The sequence below is a fragment of the Capsicum annuum genome, chromosome 12 (assembly GCF_002878395.1).
Source record: "Capsicum annuum cultivar UCD-10X-F1 chromosome 12, UCD10Xv1.1, whole genome shotgun sequence".
Lineage (NCBI taxonomy): Eukaryota > Viridiplantae > Streptophyta > Magnoliopsida > Solanales > Solanaceae > Capsicum > Capsicum annuum.
In genome coordinates this window covers 87,270,240-87,297,158 of record NC_061122.1, presented here as the reverse complement: position 1 = coordinate 87,297,158, position 26,919 = coordinate 87,270,240, and the positions used below count along the sequence as shown (strand labels likewise).

At 35.9% G+C, this 26,919-nt stretch overlaps 1 long non-coding RNA gene across 4 annotated transcripts; it reads left to right on the top strand.

Moving 5' to 3' along the window:
* Positions 1-1,248: 1,248 nt before the first annotated feature.
* On the top strand, positions 1,249-9,068 carry LOC107850956. 4 transcript variants are annotated; one of them, XR_001668827.2, is made up of 6 exons: positions 1,251-1,666; positions 1,777-1,844; positions 2,028-2,102; positions 2,197-3,775; positions 3,854-3,994; positions 8,800-9,068. It is a non-coding gene; the product is annotated as an uncharacterized LOC107850956 (long non-coding RNA). The 4 variants fall into 4 exon arrangements; XR_001668826.2 differs by having other exon boundaries at positions 1,249-1,666; positions 1,777-2,102; XR_007048713.1 differs by having other exon boundaries at positions 1,252-1,844.
* The last annotated feature ends 17,851 nt before the right edge of the window (positions 9,069-26,919 follow it).

Here is a 26,919-nt window from a genome sequence, read left to right as displayed (position 1 = left end):
CTATCATTGGATGACTATGCACATCATTAAATTCACATACTTCCCATATGTCATTTGATATTTGAAATTTTATTCGAGCCAAGCATCCACATCTATATTCTAATCTTTGTCTCTTCCTTTCTTGAAAAGGAGAAAGCTTAGAAGATTGTCCTTCACAAGAACAAAAAAAAAAGCATCTCGTTATCTCATTATTTCTCTTTTTAGTCTTTGGACCTTTTCGAACACCAAAATTTTTTGCCACGGCATATGAATTGTATGCATTGTATGATTCCTCTTTCGAATAAAATTTCATACCAATCTCAAATACAAAATTTTTATCGATGGTATAAGTATTATGAGCTTCTGAAAAATAATTGTAATTATTTGCATTGTGATTTAAGATAACAATGTTTAAATTAGAAGCATGAAACACAAATAATAATAAACTATAAGAATATTTTATGAAAGTGAGATATTACCTTCTTGATTAGCAGAATCTTTTTCAACATTAACATTCTCTATTTCTGATTTGAAACACAATCTGTACAAACAAAATAAAAATGTTAAAATCTGTCAAAAGTTATTTTAGTGTAGAAATATTTATATGTTTTTTCTTGTAATACTATAATGCTTATATTATTATTTGCCAAACCTTGATTTTATTTTTGTTTTCTAATAAAAATATTTTTATGGTTGACAGAATTTTTCAACGTGTCATGAAGATCACACATGAGTCACGAAGATCACACATGGCAGCAACAATTGATATACGAAGTGCTTTGTATAAAGGACATTTTGTTTACAAGTCATATATAAACTATTATCTTAATGATATTCTCATTCAAAATAACGTTCACTAATAAGTAAGTAGATTCAAATAACAAGAATAACGAGTAAAAATAAGTTGTATATAGTACATATTTGATATTTACTAAATTTAGAGTACATAATTTACTGTTCTAAAAATAAAAGAATAATACAAAAAATGTAATGAATTTATTACCTATACAGAAGTTCTGATGGATGAGAATATAATTGATGTCTCTTTGAGAAAGAAAGTGATCAATAATTTTGTAACAAATTTGATCTTTCTGAGAAAGAAAATCATCAACAATATTGTAATAGATCTTGGTGTTCCTTTGAGAAAGAAAGTGATCAATAATATTATATATGATCTATAGAGTAATCTTTTAAGGAGAGAAAAATCACTACTGGTTCCCTCCATTTTTTTTTTTATTGTATAGTTATTTATCTTTTTTACTTGTGAGATAGATCCCACAATCCATGTGTTAAGATGTTAGTAGAGCTTGTACAACTATTGTTGGTTGAACTCAAAGTCAAAGTGAACTACATGGTTGGTTAAAAAGATATTTCAAGGCTTCTAACGTGCATCTACTAATGACTCGATCGAAAAAATCCACTTGTTACCCACAAGATGAACTTAGCTATAATCTCCCATCGATTATGTTTAGCAACTTTCTCCCCCTAAAAGTTCACTCTATCCCTGAGGAGAGTGAGGATACGTCAACAAATTCTGACTCTCCAAGGTCTTTGCATTTGTGGGATTATGGTGACTCGTTTGGTCCACCAGCTAACTGGCGCCTCCAATTCTCTATGATGACAAAGTCTACTCACACAACCCCTGTAGTAAAGACGAAGTATGGTGAAAATCGAACAACTCATAAAGGTAAATCACTATCTTATATTTTGCCAACTTCAAAGCAAGGTAAGATCTCTGCGAGTATTGTTGAGGTGACATACGAAGTTAAGCAAATTATTGGAAGTTTGTTTTGATAGGTTTTGTGATTGGGGACACCCCTTATTTGAAATCCATTGAGACTTACATCTCGCATGTACAAACCAAGGTATTGAGTCATTATATTGGGTACTTTATCTTTAGATTTGATATGGCTTAGGAGTGTGATAGATTGTTAATAGGAGGGACTTATACCTTCCATAACAAGTCATTTATTGTCCAAGCTTGGGACATTGATTTTAAATTTAACCCTAATTGCATTACACCAACCCACTGTGGGTTACTTTCCTAGGCCTTCCTGTTGGTTATTGGTAATGTGAAGCGCTGACTCTGAGCAAAGTTTCCCAAACATACAAATCGGTTCACTGTAAGTATGGAAAGAACATCCTATGCTCGAGTTTTGGTAGAAGCTTATATATCTCAGCCTTTAATTGACACTATTGAGATTATTACTCTTACAGGTACTTTTTAGCAGCCTGTGAAGTATGAGCGAAGACCAAAATACTGTGGAAATTGTCTGAAGTTTGGCCACATCTCTGAGAGTTATTGGTCAAAAAGAGAAAAGGTTGTGCAAGATGCTGAGAAGTTTGAGGCGGTACCAAAGGTGAAGGGGAGAAATAGGTGCAGAAAGAGGCCACAAAGGTAGCAGTGGTAGAGTAGATGGATGAGGAGAAGATACCTGCTCCTTTTAACCCCTCTTCCCCCTCCCCAGTGCTGCTACTTGTGATAAAGAAATAACTACTAAACCTAGCTCTTCACATGGATTATCTGGTGTGTGAAGGAACTAGGGACAAGCTAGTACTAACAAGGGCAGCACTATCCAGTTTGCTTCTCTACTACATATCCCAGTTAATGATAGACCTCCAAGTCTACTTGGAGATGCTCCAAATATATGATTATAGAGACATCGAACATCAGGGGTCTAAACTAGCCCTTGAAATAGAAAGAGCTAAAGCTCTTCTGACAAAGCATAAGATTGATATTTGTGGTTGTCTGAAACCAGAGTAAAGAAAAATAAGGCTTCTAATATACTAAATAAAGTAGTAGAAGGGTGGAATACTTGTTGTTACTACCCAACGACTCCTAATGGTAGGATATGGATACTATGGCAACCACATGTGCAAGTATCTATTTTGAATATCAAAGAGCAATTTATTCACTAATATATGGGTGATGCTAGTGGCACCTTCTCTGCCTATATCACTATTATTTATGCTAAGAATGGTATGCAGAAGAGAGTAGAACTATGGGAAGATCTCAAAGTGCTGAGAAATTCTATTTAGGAACCATGACTCCTGAGTGGGGACTTTAATATTGTATTATCCCCTAATGATAGATTGGGCTCTGCAGTTACTCAGATGGAAACGCAAGACTTCAAGGACTGTATGGATCACCTTCAGTTAACACCTCTGAATGCAAAAGGTTGTCGCTATACTTTTTGTAATAAACAATAGCTGGATCATAGGGTCTACTCAAAGATTGACTAGGCACTAGGAAACTACCAATGGTTACAGAGTTATGGGGATATTGAGGCTGAATTTTTTAATCTAGAGGTGTCTGCCCACTTCCCTATCTTCATCCTTCATAATGCTCAACAAATATACAGACCAAAACCTTTCAAACTCTACAGAACAGTGCTGGAGCACAAGGAGTCTCAGTGATTATAGCATCCACATGGAGGAAGCAATTTTATGGCACAAATATGTACAAACAAAGTCAAAAACTTAAAGCTCTGAAATGTGATCTATAGGGGATAAACTCTTATCTTGCATCTTATTCTCAAAGAAGCCAACTCATTAGAGTAAAGTTAGAAATTACACAAAATAGGATTGTTGTAGACCCCCTTAATCAAGAATTGATAAGTGAAGAGAAGGAACTAATCAGGTCTTTCATAAGTGGATTTTAGTGGAAGAAAAAGTGTTGAGGCAGAAGTCTAGGCAACACGGACTAAATGCGATGATGCCAACTCCAAGTACTTTCATGCTCAATGTAAAATCAGAGCCAGCAGAAACAATATTTCTTCTATCTATGATACTTAAGGTAACAAGATTATTGACCCCATATTTATTGAAAATGAGTTTGTTTGTTTCTTTTCTGATCTTATGGGTGCATTTGTAGCTGAGCTTCCCTGTCCTAACTCTATGGTGATCAAAAGTGGTCCATGCTTATCACAACCTCAGAAACTCAATCTTATTCAAGATGTTACTGATCTGAAAATCCTACATGCTTTGAAGAATATGCCTGTGGACAAAGCACCAGGTATAGATGTTTCTACTATGGAATTTTATACTAGCCAGTGGAACACTGTGATAAATAATATGCGTAAGGCAATAAAAGAGTTTCTTTTTAAATCAGGAAAGCTTTTGAAATCCTTCAACTGCACTGCAGTAACTTTAGTCCCAAAATGTGCTAATCCTACTATGGTCAAAGATTTCAGTCTCATTGCCTATTGTAATACTTTTTATAAGATTCTCACCAAGATCTTGACTAACAGGATTAAAAAGGTAATAGGTAATATTATATGTCCATCTCAATATTCTTTCATTGATTGAGGAATTATTATTGATAACATACATTTCAGACAAGAACTTTTCAAGTGGTATTCTAGAAATGGGCTCTCTCTAAGATGTGTATTAAAAGTAGACCTTAGGAAAGCATATGACTCTATTGATTGGTGATTTATTAAGGGTATTTTAGCTGAGTTGGGACTTCCTTTGAAGTTCGTAGCATGGGTCATGGAATGTATTTGTTCAGTTTTTTATTCCTTGATCTTAAATAGTGGCTTAACTAAACCCTTTCAAGGCAAAAGAGGTATAAGGCAAGGTGACCCTATGTCACCTTACCTTTTTGTGATAGCCATGGAATACCTGAACAGGGAACTGAGTTGCTTAGATCAACACCAAGGGATTCATTATCATCCAGGTGTAAAAAACTTGGAGTTAAACACATACGCTTTGCAGATGACCTATTGTTATTCTGCAAAGCTGACCTCAGCTCTGTCGTATTGCTTCAGGAGGCTTTCAAAAGATTTTCTACTGCATTAGGGATTCAAGCCAATATTTAGAAGAGTTCTATCTATTTTCTTGGAACAAAGCCACATGTGAAACAACTAATTCTTTCCTATCTAGGCTATAGTGAAGGGGGGTTACCCTTTAAATATCTTGGTGTGCCTCTCTCCTCAAAGAAACTCACATTTAACAAGTGTCTACCATTGGTTGACAAAATTATCGAGAGAATAACATGTTGGGATGCCAAACTCTTATTATATGCCGGTAGGCTACAACTGATTAACTCCATAGTCTTTGGTATCCAAACTTATTGGGCATAAATTTTCCTCTTGCCTAAAAAGATCATGAAGCTGATCACTAGATTATGTAGAGTTTTTCTCTGGACTGGAACTACTTTGACATCAAAGAAAGCATTGGTAGCCTGGGACAAGCTATGATTCCCAAAGCGTACAGGTGGACTAAATGTCCCGAGTCTCTATATGTGGAATAAAGTAGCTCACAAAGTATGGGCTTTAGCTGCAAAGAAAGACTACCTCTAGATTACATGGGTCCATGCTTATTACCTAAAACTTGAATCTGTTGAGAATTGTGAAGGCCCTAAAAATGCTACCTGGGTAATCAGGAAAATCATAAGTACTAAGCAACATGTAGCTCTAGGGCTACAAGATGACTAGGTTGACTTCCTGTGCGCAAGGATCAAATTTCCTTATCAAAAAGTTGTATGGTGCAATGCTCCCATTGCTTCCAAAATTCCACTGTAAAGAAATGCCACTAAATCATAGTGTTGATCCCAGACATATCTTCATACTTTGGCTTGCTTTGTTGAATAGGCTGTCTACTATTAAAAGACTAGCAAAGCTTGGTATTCATGTACCTCCAGCTTGTGTATTCTGTGGTAATAATGATGAAACCCATGAACACTTGTTCTTAGACTATTGTATTACTAGGTGTTTGTGGCTGAGATTGTAGAAATGGCTAGGTATACAGAAAACTGTTGGCAGCTAGACACTAGAAGTGGAATGGGTAGCAAAGCAAGCAAAGGGTAAGTCTGCTAGAGTAACTATCATCTGTTGTGTCTTTGCAATGATGGTCAACAACCATATGGAGGGAAAGAAACCTCATCAGATTTCAACGTGGTAGCTACCAGTGGACAGGGTATACAGATAAATAGCCCTCTATATTCATATACGTGGCCAGACATATAGGAAGTGGGAGCCAATACTACTGAAGTTAAATGTAGAACCGTGATGTAGTTTTTCAGCTATGTCATAGTATTATTGTCTTCTGTCCTTTTGGAATTTTGTCTTCTTGGTTGATCGCTAGTTTTGGGACTCCTAGCTTGTTAGTATGAGTCCTTAGAAACTGGTTCTTTTGGTTCTTTAAATTGAGAAATAAGGGGGTTTGTCCCAATTTGGCTTTGCAAATTTGCATTTGGTGAAATAAAATTGTTTATTTACCAAAAAAAGATATTTCACGTATTTGAGAAGAAAAAAACTTGTCTCTAAATAATCAAGGATGTAATTTTATGACAGATAGAAGAAATTTCATGTTAAGTAATGTTACCACTATATTATATCAATGTAGAGATGATAACATATTTGTTGATTTTTCATTAGACTATGCAATTGAAAATGCAACAGGTCCAGAATTTAATAGGTTGAAGATGTTCTATTGTAACACAAAAATATGTTCCTTATGGACTATTCAAAAACACCAGCCTTTAGAATAGGATTAGCAAGATGAAGTACAAAACTGCCATAATTTGTGTTTTTGTTTTTACATTATGCAAGGTGCCGTGCAAGGATCGTGATATGCTAAAATCATTAAAATCTGCTTTTACAATCTTAGGGTTTAAAGTGAGGGTTCTTATCGTGCGAGCAATTCACTCTCGTAAAACTAAAAACCCTACTTACTTTCAAACTATCAAACTAATGCAGCACGCTACAGTGATACAACTATTTTGAGATCTCTTCCTTAGTCACTCACCTCATTTATAAGTTGACTAATGATCTTATACAAAACAATAGTTTCCTAATTTTTTTTTCAAGTATTTCCTAATCTCTCTCATGTAGTGATGTGTAAAAGTAATAATGAAACCAGAAATGGGATATAAGATCACTTGTAAATTATCGCTAAGTCACTGTCACCAGCTCTTGAGTTACAAATTTTCATTTCCTCTGTCACTAGTAGAACGTTTTAAGATCATCTCACTGTGTTTTCTGATATGATTTTGTGAGGATGAATAACACTCATTTAAAAATGGAACAGTACTTTAATTTCAACAACTTAGCTCAAGCTTTCAATACTAAAATTCAGAATTGACCTATTTATCCTACACAAGCATGTTGTAATGGTTTGAGTTATGAAATTTTGCTTTTTGTGTGATTTGATTATTTTAATATTTGTTGTAGTTGCTACATGTTTATTTGGAGTGGGGAGATGGATGACATGGTTTTCAATGCCTTTGGAAGGGTTTTGGGAGTGTTTGGGGGTGGGGGTGGGGGTGGGGTTGGGGTTAGGGGCTTGAAAGTTCTATAATTGACTTCGATCAATATTTAAAGTTCTGATTATCAGATGGTGATTTGGACAATTTCATTAGATTAGGAATGTCGAATTTGTATTAGTAGCGAAGTTGGTTCGGGTTCGGAACCTTTATTTTACATTTGACCCTTTGTTTGAAAACTAGTGAAATTTGCCTAAAAGGAGTCTAGAGGACAATTAGTTGAAAAGGATACTTTTTCAAAAATTTGATGTGGTCATTGAGTCCAAAACATCAAAAATAGCCTGACAACATTTATGGTTTGTTCCAGTGGGTTCCCAAATGAATATTGAGGGTCCATTTGAAAACATTTCTTTACTTGAAAAATCTGTTGGTGCAACATTTTCTAGTGCATCAGGCCCTTTATTGCTATTGCATGGCCATGTGTCGTGATTACGGTCATTGATGAAGATATTAATCGCGATCACATGGTGGTATCACAATCGCGATGGGTTAATCAATGGAATGGATCGAGTTGACTCATCATGATCATGAGGCCCAACTATACGACCGTGATGACTAGTCCAATTATCGATCAACATTGACCCTCACGATCACAAGGTAGGGATGCGTGATCGCAAGGCACTATTCACAGAATGTATAAATACTTTTTTTGTGATTTTACTCTATTATTGGACTTCCAAGCTTCGAAAAAAGTGATTTTACTAGGGTTTGTCCATCCTTTTTGGGTGGGTAACCTCTAAACTCATCTTTCCATTATTTTCTATTAATTACATCTTCAAAAACACCTTTTACTCTCAAATTTGAAAAGAATTTTTGAGGTTTTATCGATAAAGCTTAAAAATGAATTTTCTTCGATTCAGACCTTGTTTGTATCTCATTTTTGCATGGGTTTTCAACTGTAGACTCCTATAACCTTGGAGGATGTGTGTTTAAAGTAAAATTTCAATTTTACTTCTTTCATTTTAGAACAGTTTCTTCAAACCCATTATGGACCTGACATAAATATAGGCAATATGAGTATCATTAGCTTTCTTTTAATGCGTAGATGTTATATTTGTATGTTTTAGTTGATTCTAAGATTATTCGAAAGGGAAAGGCTCCATTTTGAAGGACTTTAGGCTTAAATTGTTTCAAGGTAGGTTATAACTTAACATTCTTCAGACTAGCTAGGCAGTTAATAAATTAAGTAAAGCATGCTATGGATTGGAAAAAATAACTATTGGAATTATCTTGAGAGCTATTATATATTGCGTAATGCCCTTGTGTCGTTGTTGACATGTGATATTATATATTGTGTGTTTCCCATGTGGGGGCATTATCTAACATTTTTGGCCTTACTTGTGCATTTAAATGTCTTTATTCATAATGTGATGTTCGTGTGGAGGCCTGAATATATATTGTAGGCCTTATTGATCATTTCTTTATTGTTATCATGGTAAAAACACTCGAGTTTTAGATTGATATGATATTATGAATTTGTATTTCAATGGTGCTAAACTATAACCGATATCATGAAATGTTAACATGCGGTGGCTGATTTTTTGATAATTTAGGTTGGTGATTTCAAGGTACTGGAATACTCTATGGCTTCCAGAGTTGACTCCAAGGCTCCTTTTATCTATCTTGGCATCTTTACTAGTTTTCGGAGACACACAATTGTACTTTTGGTATTTCAGATCTATTTATTAGATGCTCTACATTTATGACCGTAGATTTGAGGGATTTTATGTATTTTATTTAGACTTTTGCTAAATTTTCATGTGTATTGACCTGACATCATTCTAGAAGTCTCGTCGTGTCTTATATTATTATTGTTTTTGAATTTTTCTTTCTTTGGACGATTGGCTTGTCTACCAAGTTTTGGGTTGAGGTAGACGCCAACATGTCCTCAACTTTTGAATTGTGATAAATTGGTATTAAATTGCCAATTTTATTGGTCACATAAGTGTAAGAGGAAAGATGTCCAGTAGATTCTCGCGATTGGTACCTACACGTTCACATCTATCTTTGAAAGGCTATAAGATGTCTTTAGGAATAACTTTACTAATGTGATTCCTTATCGTGTCGGTTGGTCATACCGAACGTTCTACATTTGTATTACATTATTTCCATGCAAATGATCTAGACTAGGTAGGGATACTAGAGATGTTGAGCCGGTAACTAATATGAGAGCCCTAATTAGAGAATGATGTAGGGTCATGGTCGACCCAGAGATAAAGGATGGGCACAAAGAGCTTCCCCAACCACAGGATGTGCTAGGAAGGCCTCTCTCAAATTGAGGTTGTATATGGCAGAGATGATTATCAGACAGAGGGTATGGGTCCAGCTGAGGTTCCACACAGTTCAGTTGATACCATAGTGCTCAAGATTTGTTAATTCACCTTTTGAGTCACTTGGAGGGTGTTCCCTTAAGTGTACTTGGTATTCTTCAAACTTCTTATGGTATTGCGTCTGTTTATGGTATTCCTACTTCAGGAGTACAACCTCATTATGGTACTCCCGTGTATAGATGTAACACCTTGCATTTTTGAGCTAGAATTCGAACCGTCATTCTTATGTGTGTGAACTCAAATTCCATGGTTTTTATTTAAATCCATGTGTCATGTTCTTTCTCCTGGTATATTAAGTGGTTATAAGGTGAAAAGTGTTCATAGAAATGGCCTAAAGCAAAGTTGAGTTAAGAACCATTCATTCATCCAAAATTGAATATTCGATTCTACAAGGGTTATCTTTGAACGAGTTTAACTTTTTGTATGTATAGAATTTGGCAGATTAATACCCACCAAATTGTAGATAATCGAATTAGCTTTCCAACAATACCGATTTCGCCTTAATGCAATACCTGAGTGAAAAGTTATGTCATTTTTCGTGTGAGGCAGTAAGGGGTCTCGATAGCCCCACGACGTGAGGTCTACTTGACCCAAATAGGGGTCGCGTCGCGAGGGCTACTTAACCCAACTAGGGGTCGCGATGTGGGGGCTATTCCTACACAGTTTCAGCTTCTTAAGGGTCATGGGGCACTTTGGTCCTTTCCCCTCGACCCCAAACGTCCAAAAGATGATTTATATCACCCAAAATCCGTCCATAACCCTTAAAATTCATTCCCCAAAGGCATAATATATCTCATTACCCAATTCCTCTAAAAAATCCAACCCTAATCCGTTCCCCAAAGATCAAAACCCCATCCCTAAGATCAAGAATTTCAAGAAAAGGATCAAGATCCGGGTTTCATCTATCAAGAACTAGGTTCCATCTTTCAAATCTCGTAATCTAAGGTACGTGGGGTTTTCCTAAAACTATTTGGGCATAATGAGATTGTTCAACAACTTTTAACATTGTGAAATCATGAATTTTGAAGGGGTTTTAAAATTTATATTACAATGTTGCTTTATGAATTTTTTAATGACATTATTGTTTTGGTCTGGAGGCCTTTCCCCCAAATTGATTTGAAATCTTATATATATATATATATATATACATATATATATATATGTGTGTGTGTGTGTGTGTGTGTGTGTGTGTGTGTGTGTGTGTGTGTGTGGTTAAAGTTGATAATTGAATTGAGTGCATAACTATTTACGCTCTCTCTCATGTTGTAATACCTTTTGATTTTTAGAATGTTATTTAGAAGCATGATATTAATGTTCCTGACTATTGTTGAATGATGTAAGATTGATCTTTAAATTGATGAGAGGGTTTTGCATGTTGATAAATGTTGAATATATAATAAAAGATTGCATGGTTTGTCAAAAATACATGACCACCACATGTTTGTTGAAATGATTGAAAGGAATGATTTTACATAGTTTTATAAATATATTGAAGAATGAATCTTTTTGAATTGTTTGGAGTTGGGTGGTATGAACCTTATGTTTTGAGAGAGAAAACTGTAATATGATTTTTATCGCTCAGAAACATGACTTGCAAATCTTGGTATGATGATACCAATTCAGATAATGCCATAGTAACACAAAACAGAACAGAATGTGAATTTTCTTTCAGATTTTCAGATTTTGAACTTAGAATGATACATGTTCAGAAAAGGCTAAAAATGAGCATAAAGAGATGTTAGGTGGTTACCCGAAGAAGGCACGAGTCCAGAAAACTCATTGCCCAAAACCATGTTTTGCCAATATGGAATTATTATGTCCCTTAGAGAGATTATACGCTGGCCTAGTACCCTGTGGCATATCAGATTTAGAAACTCCAACTCTTGCGGCAAACTTGGGTTGGGGGCTTAGCCGCCGAGTTAAGGTCGGGCTCCATATAGCCCGTGGGGTTGTAGAGTTGTAGGGTGGATCACCTAACTCAGAAGTAATACAAAGATCAGAACTGCATTGACAAGAATGTTTTATGAATATCAAAGAATTGCCCGTGTGTTTTAAACTATATCATGTATGATGTTTTCATGACTTGCTCTCATCTATTTTATATATATAAATGCATTATTTTGAATTTTTCTGCGTACCAGTACAATTGTATTGGCCCTCTATCTTTTAGGGTTTGAGGCTCAGTCTAAAGGTCCTGCTAATCCGTAGACTTGTTCCGATAGAAGAGAAGTGTGTGCAGTTGGTGAGCCTTCTTTATTTTGAAAGGCCTATTTCTTCTCAGTCAGTTGTGATTTAATTTGGTTTAGGTCCACTGGGGGCTTTGTCCCTGATTCAGACAAGTTATTGATGTCTTATGTAGTGGAGATTTCGCAGACTGAGAAAGATGTTGTTTAGATGTTGAAAAACTTATTTTTCATACTGTCGAACATATTTCAGATTTATGACCATGATTCTGTTTATTATAATTTCGCATCTTTTATTTATTATTTGAGTATTGTGCATGATTACCAGATGTGGAAGGGCGCTCGGGCCTCCATGGTTCGGGATGCTCGTCACGGCCAGGGCCCTTGGCTCGGGTCGTGACAAACTTGGTATCATAGCACGGTTCATGGTCCTAGAGTGTCTGCGAAATCACGTCGGGTAGAGTCCTGTTTGTGGGTATGTAGCGTGCCATGCTTATAAGTAGGAGGCTACAAGTCGTTTAGGAATGTTTCTTTTTCTTTATGTTCTAGTTTGTGCTACGGAGTCAGAATGTTCCTTTTTCTTACTCTAGTTCGTGCTATGGTGTCGTCCATACGAAAGTAAAATTATCACAATTCTTTTCTTACACTGATGTTCTTAGATATGTCTCATTTTTTAGGTGATTAAATACAAAAGCTTAGAATCCAAATGATGTGGTCCTTTTCTGATTGAGTTATAAAATATTATAAAATTGTGCAAGGACTTGAGAAGAGTCCATTAGTGCTTCAAGGTGTATTGATTCTAGTGTAAATTTTGATTCTGATGAAATTGTGCTTTTCAACCTGAGGTATTAAGTGTATTCAGTCCTTTTCAAAATTTATGTTGCAGATGTCATGCATAAGGGGATAGATGTGTAGTGGAATGTTGGAACTGTATTTCCACCCGAGTAGTAGTATAAGTTAAAGTGTCATGACCTATTGATAGTTAGATAGGACCAAGAAGTTCGTAATATGAAGTCGCAAGGTTAGTAGTCAGAGTGAGAGTGACTTTTGTGTATATAAATATTTTTAGTTGTATAATCGTTGATTGAGGGATGATTTGCCATTTTATAGTGATAGACTAATGTGGTAGTAATATTTGTAGATTGTAAGGTATTCGATAAAGGAAGTGTTCGGCTGTGATTATTATCTATTCAAGAATAGGGAAGGAGCCTAGAGTGGATAGTTATGGTGGTTATAGAAATTCCTTGTAGATTGTGAAAGGAAATGTTTAGATTTGCCAATAAGTTATAAGTAGACTCATTGTTGTTTGTGGAATTTGAAGGTAGTTTAAATGTATGCTTGGGTAAGTAAGTATGATATGAGAAAGTAGAATATGTAGATAAGATTGTATAGGGATATAATATAAGATTAAGGTTGACCATGTATATTATGTGACCTTAACCCCTTGACCTTCTTTTGTTTAGTAGTTGTAAACTAGTACTACTTGTGAGAAGGTATGTAGTAAATTTTGAGGTGTAGTAGTAATGTCATGGAGGTGATTTGGTTGTACGTAGTATCTAGGTGAAATGGGGTATTTGAGTAGAAATTCCCAATTTGATGGACTAGCATATTATGTTGCACTCTTCATTGGTGGTAGATGATTGATGCCAGACAATAGGCTTGAATTTTAGATATAGAATGTGGGGGTAAAAATAGTAGCTTAAGATTAATGACGTATGTTGTGTGGGAATGAATTAGTAGGCTTGATGTGATTTGTGAAAGAGCCTAGGTTGATAATTGATGAAAATTTTAAGTGGTAATTGTGGGGTATATGTGTATATGGGGACCAGTGTTAAAATGATGAATTGTGGGTGAGTCATTAAGTGGATAAGGGTGTAAGTATATAAGAATAAGTTGCACCCCCTGGTAGTTTGGCGTTACTGGTTAGGTAAGATTTTATGATATGAGTTATGCGATTAACAATCTAATGTTAGAAGGTTAAGTAGTGGGGAGTGAATTTTTATGTGATACGAAGTGAGGTTGTGTATGCTTGTGAGACTGCGTGTTGTAGGTTGATGACGATAGAGGATAACCAAAAATTAAGAGTAGCGTTCTGGAGAAGCAATGCCTTTAGAGCATACTTAAAAAGAAAAAGTTTAGCATTTATGTGGATAAGTGTTTTACGTACTTAGTTTGTGTTCTTAAAATTATAGTATGGAGAAGTCTGGTGAGTTATTGTTCGGTGTTCGTTAGAGTTGAATTGAGGAAATACTGCTAGGCAATATGAGGCCTGGGTATGATTTTACAAATTTTTTTAAGTTGTAAGTTAGGTGATTAGAGGTGTAATGCGAGTATTCTAAGGAGTTGAAGATAGAGTGTTTAGTGTTTGGAAGCGTGGATGCCCATGCCCATAATAGTATTAGTCATAAGTTGGTGACTTTGGGGGTTAGAGGAAGTTTCAATTAGTGTTCCTGAACGGATGTCCCAGAAAGAATTTAGTGTCCTCGTATTAGAAATAAATGAGAGGAGTTGTATTCATGTATATATTGATATCTCTTTTGTGATAAGGGGTGTGAATACGTACGCTCATGGGAGTGGGAGTTGTAGAGTGATGGCTATAGAGGTTAGCAAAAGTTAAGAGCTGCATTTTTTTTTTCGAAAGGCAAGGCCTTCAGAGTATAGTTCTCCAGGGAGAATTTAGAATTTAAGTATGTGGTGATGTATCTTTTATGTTGAGAGTTGTGGTTATAAAATTGGTAAGGGGATATGTCCGTAAGTCTAGGATTGTGACTTTGATCTAAGGGGGAGATGGAGAAGTAAGTTAGTTCCCAATTTTTTCTCAATGCGGGAAGGAGTCATAATGAACCTAATTCTACTCAAGCATAATCCTCCTACTTCAATTTACGAGAGTATCCTGCTAAATTCTTACGTCATCTATTCATCTCTTGATATGCCTAAAGTTTGAACTCTCTATGTAACTCATGTCATGTTCGGACCTCAAAACAAGAAGCAATAATGTCCCTCGGTGATTTAATATTTGGAGTATCCAAGCAATATGTCATGTTTTCTAAGATTGATTTGAGATCAGGTATCACCATTTGAGGATTAGAGCTTTGGATTGTCTATAGATGGTTTTGCAGACTCGATACAGTTATTGTGTGTTAATGGTCATGTCTCTTGAATTGACCAATGCCCCAAAAAATTTCATAGAGTTGATAAACCATGTGTATTGATTGTATTCCGACTCCTTTGTGATTGTATTTATAGATGACATCTTGGTTTATTCCAAGAATGAGGACGATCATGTGAGACATTTGAGGATTGTACTCAAAGGTTGCATGATGAGGAGTTGTATGCCAAGTTTTCCAAGTGTGAGTTTTGGTTGGATTTTATCTCTTTCTTGGTTATGTAGTGACCAAGGATGGTATTATGGTTGATCTATCCAAGGTAACAACAATTTATGATTAGACTAGACCTACTTCTCCTATCAAGATTCAGAGTTTTGTTGGTTTGCTAGGTTACTATCAACATTTTATAGAGGGTTTCTCATTGATTGTAGCTCCTTTGACCAAGTTGATTGATGAGTGAAAAATTTGCCACTCATCTATGTCTAAAATTTTGCACACTATAGTGAAATAATAGAATATATAAGACTAGTTCGTATAAAATGCACTAATTTTTAGTGTTTGTGATCTTACAGGTATATCTGAGGAAAAAAAGTTGAGGCAAAGCTAGAAGGGAAGGGAAATGACCAAATAATTGACAAAGGCTGAAGATAAGCTCCAAGTGATGACCCTCGGATATTGCTATCACAATCTGAGGTTCGCGATCGCGATCAATCAATGAAGTCAGAGAGTGGTGATCGCGAGATGACCTCTATGGTCAAAGGGGTCGCAAACGCGACCAAGAAGATGCGATCTCGACTATCGAGCAAGCTTTCAGGGGAAAACTTATCATTTAAGTTGCTCAGTCTCAAAATACAAAAGGCTCAATCTTCATGTTTTGAGCATCTAATTTTCCAATTTTTGAGAGAGAAATACATTGTTATTGAGTGAAGTCAATTTTTGGTGTTTCTTCCAAGAGAGATTTTTGTTTTTGTTTGAAATTGAAGTTTAGGATTATACTTATTTTGTTTATGATGGATGAATCGAATGCCAACTTAGGTATATTTCTTTCCTTTAATTTCATGAGTAGCCAAATTTAATCTCTTGGGGTTATGTTTGATTAGGTGGTGAATAATGTGTGGGTGTTGATTGCTAGTCCAATTAATTAATTAATTGTGAAGAATTTTGCTTTTATTCCATGTTTGAATTGAGAATTGGGAGTGAAAACTCCTATTGTGTTGGATCTCATATCATCCTTGAAAGAGGGATATGGGTGAGGAGTAATTGTGAACAACAACTTGAATTAGCTTAGTTCTTAGTATCATCTTAGAAATAAGGGTGTTATTTGAATTAGCTCTTGTCATAAGCATCATCTTAGAAATAAGGGTGCTAGTTTAGGTAGTGGATTGGTAGATTTGACATGCTCGTGGGGTGTTTGAAAGAATCCATGAGTGAGATTTGGAGTTTTGTTGAAAAATTGACACCAATACCCTAAATCTAGCCTACCCAAAACCCTTAGCGAAAATTTGGACTTACTATTGATTACCCATGCATGATTACCACCTAGGATAGCATAACCCCAAGGTCCTTCTCAACTTGGTAACACTTCTCAATTGTTGAATCTTGCAATAGCATCATTTATTATTGTGTTTGACATAGTTCACTTTATATCTCTCAATTTATTTTCATGTATTTTTTAAATTTTGCATTATGGGTTAATACTTAGTAACTCTCAACACACTTTGGCATTGAAAACTAAGTTTGCACTCCTCGAGGATTCGACCCCGACTCATAATTGGGTAATTATATTGATAACTTTTGCCTTGCACTTGATTTGATGTGTAAGTTCAATTGTCGGAGAGTGAAACTTAGTTTTCACTATTGTGGTGTTGTTAGTGAACTTGGGTTAGCCATAGCATTTTTGTTTACATTGTTTGTTGTTTTTGTTTTTCTTAGGTAGAGATAATAGCTTGCACGATACCATGAGCCAACACGGTAGTAATGCTGGCTCTTTTGATGGACTTGAAGACATAGACCATCTTAGAGATGCGGGCGAGAGAGTGCCATCCGTATCCTACTACTGAAGGGAATGGAATGTTTCATGTGACTAGCATAATGCTTCATCTACTTCAAATGAAGGGTTTATTTGGGGGCCAAGCCCATGAAGATGCGAACCTTCACTTGATAAATTTCATGATATGTTCTTTCCCATTGATATAGAGTCATTTTGGTTGAGTATTTTACTATTCTGTTTGACGGGAGAAGCGGTTTTATGGTTGAGGTCATTTCTCGCTTGATCCATCGCTTCATGGGCTAAGATTACTGAGGCTTTCTTGGATCGATATTTTCCTCCTTCCCGATTGTTACAACTAAGAGATGAAATCACCAACTTTCGCCAACTAAATGGAGAGCTATTGTACAAAGTGTGGAAATACTTTAATGATAAGTTGATGCAATGCCCAAATTATGAGGTCTGGGAGAAGATGTTTCTTCAAATATTTTATAGGGCATTGGACCAATTAAACAAAACGATGGTGGATAATGCATCCGATAGTTCTTTTGTTAAGTTGTCTTATGGAGTTGCGACAAATTTGCTTGATCAAGTGACAAAACAAAATAGAGGATGGCATATGAGGGACACCGAGGTAGCCATGGGGTCTCCCACAACATTTTTCATGAGCAAAGAGCAAAAGAAGAAGAATAAAGAAATGGATGAAAATATGGCCAAGGTATTGACCCAACTTGACCTTCTTATAAAACATGTGATGGGTTTCCCTCCTAAAACCATAATGTCATTGCTTCCAATAGTCCTAGGTCTTATGATGATGAAGAAGGGGCAAAGTTTGATGAGGAGATCAAATTTTTGTTAAAAAATTAGGAGGTTCCCACTCCATCTATCAACGGCAAGGCGGGAATCAAGGTTGGAAAAATTGTGATCGAGAGAGAGATTGAAGGGATAGAGACAGTGAAGGAGATCAAGAGTTGAGAGATAAAGAGAGAGAATACGATCGATATATCCCCCCTCATGATAGAACAAAAGGAAAGAAGTCAAGCTCCATTGATCCTGAAAAATTTAAGAATGGGGATGTCTTGGCTAGAATTCTAATGCGGGTAGAAGAGACTGACAAAATAGTCCAGAAAATGAAAAGTGACTTCTCGCATCTAAGCCTAATGGTGACCTCCCACCCAACCTCCATCAAATAATTGGAAACACAAGTTGGACAAATCTCAATGCAACTTAATGTTAGCCAAAAGGAGGTTTACCTAGTGATATAGTGGTCAACCCCAAAAATGATCCAAGTTGATTCCAAGTGGACGTCGTGCCGCAATGTTAAATCAAGCGTTGGATGGGATACAACCCATCATTACCATTAACTTGGTCTGTATCCTTTGAGTTTTGCTTGTTAGAATATTTTGTACTTTTATTTTTTATTAATCTATAAAATTGTGGCTCTGAAGGTGTATTTGAACAATTGAAAAAAAACAAATGGAATGGAATTAAGTTGGTGGTGAAATAGCTGAAAAATGGGGAAATTGAACTTAGTCTTAGGTATCGCGATCACGATCCAGAGGCTCAGGTTTTCCCAGCATAGCCTCAGGTATCGCGATCACAAAGCCAGACTGTGATCGCGACCCCTAGCTGATTGCGATTGCGGACTTAGCAGTTATAAAAAGGGAATCATCTCCAAAATGGCTCCCCTTGACAACCCCCCTTTACAACTCGAATTCCATCAAATTTTACATTTCCAAATGGTTTTGAAAGTTCTAGTCATCTGCATTTACATCCACACGTTAGGTATGCCCTTCAATCTTCCTTCTTAATGCTTGAATTTGAGCTTTAGAAGCATATTTAGGGTCATGGTTCTAATTTTTGATCTCTGTCCTTAATTAGTATTTAGATTAATATTTGTTGTATGGGTGATGTTATTGATTGGTGTGCATATCATTGGGGAAGTCTTTAGTACACAAAATTGTCAAAAATGAGTATGAAATTTAGGTGCACATCAAGTGTTTGGTAAAATGCCCAAATGAACTTATTAATAGTTTTCTATGAATTAGAGGGCATGGTTGAGTGTTTATGCAGCGTCTTCCATGTTTCTAGAGTTACTAATCTTTGATGAACACAAATTAGTGGGGAAATCAAAATTTCGATCTTGAAAAAGCCCGGGACTGAAGCCTCAGTATCGCGATCGCAACTCGCTAGAGTGCGATCGTGTGACCTGAGTCCTGTCTAACAAGACTTTCAGGTGTCGCGATCGTGAATCAGCTGAGTGCGATCACGAGATATGAGGCTTGTCTGACAGGCCTTTTAGGTATCGCGATCGTGACTTAACAAAGTGCGATCGTGATATCTAAGGACCGTCTAACAAGCATGTCCAAAATTTTGAATTTTTATTTTAAGCCCAAGTATGATCCATATGCCATCTCTTTAGCTTCTATCAGTCAGATAGCATTGTTTTCGTATGATGATCTTGATATTTAATGCTCGTGTGTTGTTTTCAGGTCTTTGAAAGATAAGAATGGCAGAATATGATCAAAATTATTTCCTCGTCATTGATTGTTGGATTGTGTACTATGAGGACCTAGTCAGGAGGAAGTCGCTCTCAGAGCGAGGCATTTTATTAGAACAAATGCCTAAGAAGATCTCGACCTTCTATGAGAGATTGGTGGCAATGGGCTAGAGATGCTTTGCCCCTGATCCATGCTGGGCCAATAAGCAATGGGTACGATAATTCTATACAAACCTCAGTGTTGTGAAAATCTTCAACCCAGTTATGAGGATTCGAGACAAGGATGTCCATTTTAGAGCTGAACAGATCAGTGAGGTGTACAGGCTATCGGATGTTGATTTGAGAGAGTTTGAGGCCAAGGACTGTGCTCCAGGAAGCTGGTTGGCTGCACAATTATGCCCAGGAAAAGAAGTCCCATAGGCGACCACAAAAATAGGGATAACATTGAATGAGTTCACGGTCGAAGCTCATATTTGGTTGACCATCATTTTTAGTTGTGTATCTTTGACCACTAACATAACACATGTCCTAATTATGCGAACCTTGATATTAGTTTGCCTCATGGACAACATTCTTTTGAATGTTGGATGCTTTGTGCTTGCGGAGCTTAGAAGTTACAAGAATAGAGGCGGTTGTGTTCCCCTATTTCCTTCTCTAATCACTGAGTTATGCAAGAGGGTTGAGGTTGAGGAATATTTAGGGTACAATTGGATATCCCCGAAGATACCTATTTACCCATCGAAGATGCGTAGTGAGGGCGCAGCTTCAAAGAGTAAAAAAAGGAAGATCAATTTGGGTAAGTCGGTAGATAATGATATTGATTCTTGTAGGCCATCCACAAGAGGGTAATTTGAGGATATCTCGAGCCAGATGTGAGTAGTGCGGGAGCTGTTGTCTAAGTTGCCCACAGGGCTGAGAGAATCTTCTATCAGTAATCACTCCTACATTGCCTAGAGTGATTCTGAGAGGTTCCTCGAAGATCAGAAGACACAGGGGCCACCATATCCAGTCTTGAGCGGGCCTACTCATTCTTATCATGATTTTATCGGGATCTGTTCAACTCCCAACACAAGATAAGGAGAAGGGAAAAGAAGAGATACAAGTTTTTCACCGCCATGTGGAAAGACGTGAAGGGCTTGTGGAAGGTCCTGAATCCCAAAGAGAGACTTCCCTCACCAAGAGTAGATGTTGATAATGAGATTCCAGCTAAATGGTCTGATGACGAATATCCAGATTTTGATAATGTCGATGAGGAGACAACGAGTGATAACAACACTTAATGCGGTTTCATGGAGCCCCTTAAACTCTTTCTATGCTTTCATGATATACAGTGAGGAAACTGAAAGCACTTTAGTTGGGGGTGCCCTTGTCTCCGTATTTATTTCATATTCGATATTGGGTCTGTATTATTTAGATATTTATTCGAATGTTTTATATTTTATTTGGATGATTTGATTTTTTTATTTGGATGGATAATTTGATGATTTGGGTTGTAATATTGGGTATCGTGATGGTGCCTATGTTTTTTGGATTAGTCATTTTTGTTTTTCATTTTTAGCATTTTATTTTTCGTTTCAATATTGATGTTGGATGAGCCTTTCCCTATGATAGATTGAGCGACGACATTCTTAAGGGAAAATCATTGTGTTGAGATGTTGGAGTGATAGATGTAGGAGAAGTCTGAGTATCCGTGGCATTACAAATTGGGATTGACATCGCAACTATGGTAAAGTCTGAGTAGTCATAAGTATTACCCTCATTAGATCCCAAATGTGAAATGGCAGTTTGATTGGTGCTAGCAATAGTTAATCTTGTATGGTGAAGTACAAAATGAAACCCCCCCCCCCCCTCCTCTAAATTTTTTTGTGAAAATTGAGCACATGAAAGTGAATGATTTTTTACAACGCTTTGCCTCTTTTTATGACTCAAAATTCTTTAGTTAGTTGTAGTGTGGTAAAGAACTCCTTTCGGACTTAAGTAGGAAATGCAATTGATCCTCCTAGAAAAGTTTGCATGCCATGTGTGGTGAGCTTTAGTTGACTGACTCTCATGCCTACTTGTGTTATCTAGAACTTATCTCGTTGGTCTTTTAAAGCTAATCTTGATTACACACAGATGGAGAAATGATCTTAGGCCATTTTTGTGATTACTGGAAACCACTTTGGCCTAAAAAGCCGACCCATGCTTGAATGATATCACTAGTCTCCCTTTTTGAGCCAATGCACCTTTCCTTGACAACTACATTACAAGACTTGAACCTTTTGAAAGATTACCCCTCTTTTGAACCTTACCCTCCTTGAACTTGAAAGTGCCAACTTAAGGCTAAAAGACTAAGTTAGAGATGATGGATCTTGAAAGAAGGTGATCATGGGTCATAGTCTAATAAGTGAGTGTTTAGGAGAAAATCATTGATGGCAATTAAAAGAGAAAAATGGTAGAAACGAAAGAAAGAAAATCATGAACTTACAAAAAGGAAAGAGATGAAAAGAGAATGCTTTCAAAAGATGAGTAAACTAATCTGGTAAAGATAGGCACATGTGTGATTGAGAAATGAATTAAGTGGCTAATGATCCAAAGTTTGATCTAAGTTAGTGTGTTATATGGAGTTTAAGGAGGGTGTAGTCACTTTCATTCTAAACGTTTATCATACTGTCACCGGAGCTTATATTAGAAGCTTGAGAAAGCCCTTCAATATCTCCAACCAAGTGTCTTTGAGTTAGTAGCAATTAAAAATAAGGCAAGCATATGGCCTGGTACTTATTTGCATTGAGAAATTCTTTGTGAGTGTGAGTGATTACACATTAGTCCCTTGTTGCATGATTGAAACTATGGTGTGTTGGGTCTTTTTTTTGTGAGGAGGTGTGTAAAATAATATAGTTTGGTGATATGGTCATGTTCCGAAAATGAGGCAAAGGAGTATAGTTGAGTCACTATTGATAGAGTCGCCTCTTGAGAGTTAGTTGTTGTTACTTGATTTTCATCAAAGTCCTTTGCGTCCTTGAAAATGTGATTGATTTTGAGGGGATTTTTTCGGATACCACTTCTCGTGCTTGTTGACTAATTGTAAGTGGTAATCAAGTTTGAAATCATGGTGATCATTCGGTTGAAAAGTGTAGGCTATAAAGTTGAATAGTCTCATTGAGTGAAGTAATGTTGCTTGAGGACAAGCAAGATCTTAAGTTGGGGGTATGGATGAGTGGAAAATTTTCCACTCATTTACGTCTAAATTCTTGCACACTATGGTGAAATGATTGAATATATGAGACTAGTTCTGTATAAAATGCACTAATTTCTAGTATTTGTGATTTTATAGGTAAATTTCATGAAAAGGAGGTGAGGCAAAACTGGAAAGGAAGGGAATTGACCAAGAGTTTGACAAAGGCTGAAGGTAAGCTCCAAGAGACGACCCTCAGATATTGCTATCGCAATTTAAGAGTCATGATCATGATCAGTCAACAAAGTCAGAGAGTGCCGATCGCGAGATGACCATTATGATCGCAGGGGTCGCGATCGTGACTAAGAGGGTGCGATCGCGACTATCGATCAAGATTTCAGGGGTAGACTTATCATTTCACGCTGTCCAGTCCCAAAATATAAAAGGGTCAAATCTTTATGACTTGAGCATCCAATTTTCCAATTTTTGAGAGAGAAATACATTGTTATTGAGTGGAGACAATTTTTTGTTCCAAGAGTAATTTTGGTTTTTGATTGAAATTAAAGTTTAGGATTATACTTATTTTGCTTATGATGGATGAATTGAATGCCAACTTGGGTATATTTCTTTTCTTTAATTTCATGAGTAGCTGAACTTAATCTCTTGGGGTTATGTTTGATTAGGTGTTGAATAATGTGTGGATGTTGATTGTTAGTCCAATTAATTAGTTAATTGTGATGGGTTTTGCTTTTATTCCATGTTTGAATTGAGAATTGAGAATGAAAACCCCAATTGTCTTATATCCCTTATCATTCTTGAAAGAGGAATGTGGGTGAGGATTAATTGTGAACAACAACTTGAATTAGCTTATTTCTTATCATCATCTTAGAAATAAGGGTGTTATTTGAATTAGTTCTTTTCCTAAGCATCATCTTAGAAATAAAGGTGCTAGCTAAGGTAGTGGATTGGTAGACTTTACATGATCATGAGGTTTTCGAAAGAATTCACAAGTAAGATTTGGTATTTTATTGAAAGATTAACACCAATACCCAAAATTTATCCTACCCAAACCCTTAGCTAAAATTTAGACTAACTATTGATTACCCATGCATGAATACCACCTAGTATAGCATAACCCCAAGGTCCTTCTTAACTTGGTAACACTTTTGAATTGTTCAATCTTGCAATAGCATTATTTAAAATTGTGTTTGACATAATTCACTCAAACCCCCAATTTATTTTCATGCATTGTTTGAATTTCACATTACGGGTTAACACTTAGTTAACTCTCAACATACTTAGGCATTGAAAACTAAATTTGTGCTCCTCGAGAATTCGACCCCGACTCATAATTGGGTAATTATATTGAAGTCTTTCTTGCACTTAATTTGACGTATAAGTTGAGCGTTATCATTGACTCAAAAAAGGTTATATTTCAGTGGTTAGATATTTGTGAGAATAACTTCCAAAAGCTCAAAGAGTTGTTGACTTCAACCCCTATCTTGACTTTTCCTAAGGAGGGTGTGGTTTTACCATATTTTGTGATGCTTTTGCTATTGGTTTGGGTGAGATGTTGATGCATAAGGGTAAGATGATTGCTTGTGCCTCTAATCAGTTGAAGCCTCATGAAATGAATTACCCTACCCATGATTTTAAGTTGACACTCGTAGTGTTTGTGTTGAAGTTGTGGTGATATTACTTGTATGGAGTTCCTTTTGAGATTTTCTCATATCATCATAGCCTTCAATACTTCTTCAATCAGCGACACCTAATATGAGACAACAGTGTTGGCTTGGGTTGCTTAAAGACTATGGTCTCACTATTCTTTATCATTCTGTAAGGCTAATATGGTTGCAGATGCTTTGAGCCAAAAGATGACTAGTATGGGGAGTTTAGCTCATCTCTTGACTCAAGAGTGGCATTTAGCCTTAGAGGTTCAGTCTTTAGCTATACAGATGATTAGGCTTGACATTTTAACACCCGAAGATGTTTTAGCCTTTGTTGATACCAGATCTTTTTTTATAGAGTATATTCAAGCTCACCAGTTTGACAATAATAGTTTGAGGGTGATTCAAGATAAGGTGTTGAGTGGCAAGGCTAAGGCGACATCTCTTGATTTTAATGGAATTTTAAGGATTGGTGGCCGAGTTTGTGTGTTGAGGGTTTATGTATGAGTGAGATTGATTTTGGTGGGGCGCATTGTTCCGTAGACTTTATCCACCCAAGGATGACCAGGATGTATCATTATTAGAATAGCATTACTATTGGGGTGGTATGAAGAAAGATGAGGCAAAATTCGTAGCTCGTTGCTTGTGTTAACAACAGGTGAAAGTCGAGCATCTGATTAAGTGGTTTGCTTCAGAGTAAAGGTGTCAATCAGGCCAGTTTGACCCGGCCCATTTAAACAACCCAGCCCGGTCAGCCCCCGAACTATAGGGTATTGGATCCCGAGCTGGGCCAATTTTAAAATTGGGCCTGGTTAACCTTGCCCGGACCAAAATCAGAAAATTGCATGTCATAGATCCAAATATGAGTGACTTTAAATATTTGACCCCAATAAGAAATATCTTTAAAGAATAACCTTTCTTACTTTCTAAGTATAGTACAAGTACCATTTTGCCCCTGTACACCTCAAATATATTTTTTAAACTTTCTATACTTATTTGTCTCTCAAATTTTATTTTTTATTATTTTCACTTTTTATTTTTCCTTTAATTTTATTATTCTATTTTTATTATTTTTAGTTTTTTATTTTTTTCTTTAATTTTATTATTCTATTTTTTTTATTATTTTCACTTTTTATTTTTTCCTTTAATTTTATTTTCATGTTTTAATTCATTTGTCTCAACCTTTATTTTTTTCTCAAGCATTATCTATTTCTTTTTTTTTTATTCATTTGTCTTTAACCTTTATTTTTCTTTTATTTTTGGTTTTTATCAGTTCTCTTTTTTTCCCTCATTTTTCTCAAACTTTATTTTTATTTTTTCCTCTCATTTTTTATTTTCTCAATTTTTTTAATTCTTCCCTTTTTTCTTAATCTTTTTTTTTGCCTTTTTTTTTGGTCACTCTATTTTTTATTTCTCTATTTTGTTTGATCATTTTTTTCTTTTTTTAGTTCTCTTTTTTTTCCTCATTTTTCTCAAACTTTATTTTTATTTTTCTCAATTTTTTTTAATTCTTCACTTTTTTGTTGATCTTTATTTTTTTTTTTTCATTTTTTTTTCTCAAACTATTTTTTATTTCTCTATTTTGTTTGATCAGTTTTTTTTCTCAACTTCTATTATATTTTACTAATTAATAAAAAAATTGAATAATCCGCAAAGGTATCTTCTTTTTTTGACATCAAAATAAATTTAAGGGCATAAATTATTGTTACAAATTCTTTAAAAATTCTTGAGATAAGTCGTGTCTCTAAGGCGAGAATTGTAAATATCTCATAAATAAAGGCATAATGTGGTAGTGTTAACTCTTACCCGTGGGGCATAATTTATTATTTGAAAGTCCTTTAGCTAAGTCTTGCCTCTAAGACAAGATTTGTAGAACATCCCATAAATGAAGACATAACGTGGTAATGTCAACTCTTGTCCGTGGGCCATAATTTGTAATTTGAAAGTCCATGAGCTAAGTCTTGCCTCTAAGGCAATAGTTGTAGAACATCTCATAAATATAAATATAATGTGGTAGAGTCAACTCTTGTCCATGGGGCATAATTTGTAGTTTGAAAGTCCTTGAGCTAATTAAGTCTTACATTTAAGGCAAGAGTTGTAGAACATATCATAAATGAAGACATAACGTGGTAGTGTCAACTCTTGCCCGTGGGGCATAATTTATTATTTAAAAGTCCTTGAGCTATGTCTTGCCTCTAAGGTAAGAGTTGTAGAACATCCCATAAATGAATACATAACGTGGTAGTGTCAACTCTTGCTCTTGGGGCATAATTTATAGTTTGAAAATCCATGAGCTAAGTCTTGCCTCTAAGGCGATAGTTGTAGAACATCTCATAAATAAAAATATAACGTGGTAGAGTCAACTTTTGCCCATGGGGCATAATTTATAGTTTGAAAGTCCTTGAGCTAATTAAGTTTTACCTCTAAGGCAAGTGTTGTAGAACGTCTCATAAATGAAGACATAACGTGGTAGTGTCAACTCTTGCCCGTGGGGTATAATTTGTAGTTTGAAAGTTCTTGGGCCGTGTTTTGCCTCTAAGGCATAGTTCTAGAACATCTCATAAATGAAGACATAACGTGGTAGTGTCAACTCTTTCCCGTGGGGCATAATTTGTAGTTTAAAAGTCCCTGAGTCAAGTCTTGCCTCTAAGGCAATAGTTGTAGAACATCTCATAAATAAAAACATAACGTGGTAGAGTCAACTCTTGCCTGTGGGGCATAATTGTAGTTTGAAAGTCCTTGAGC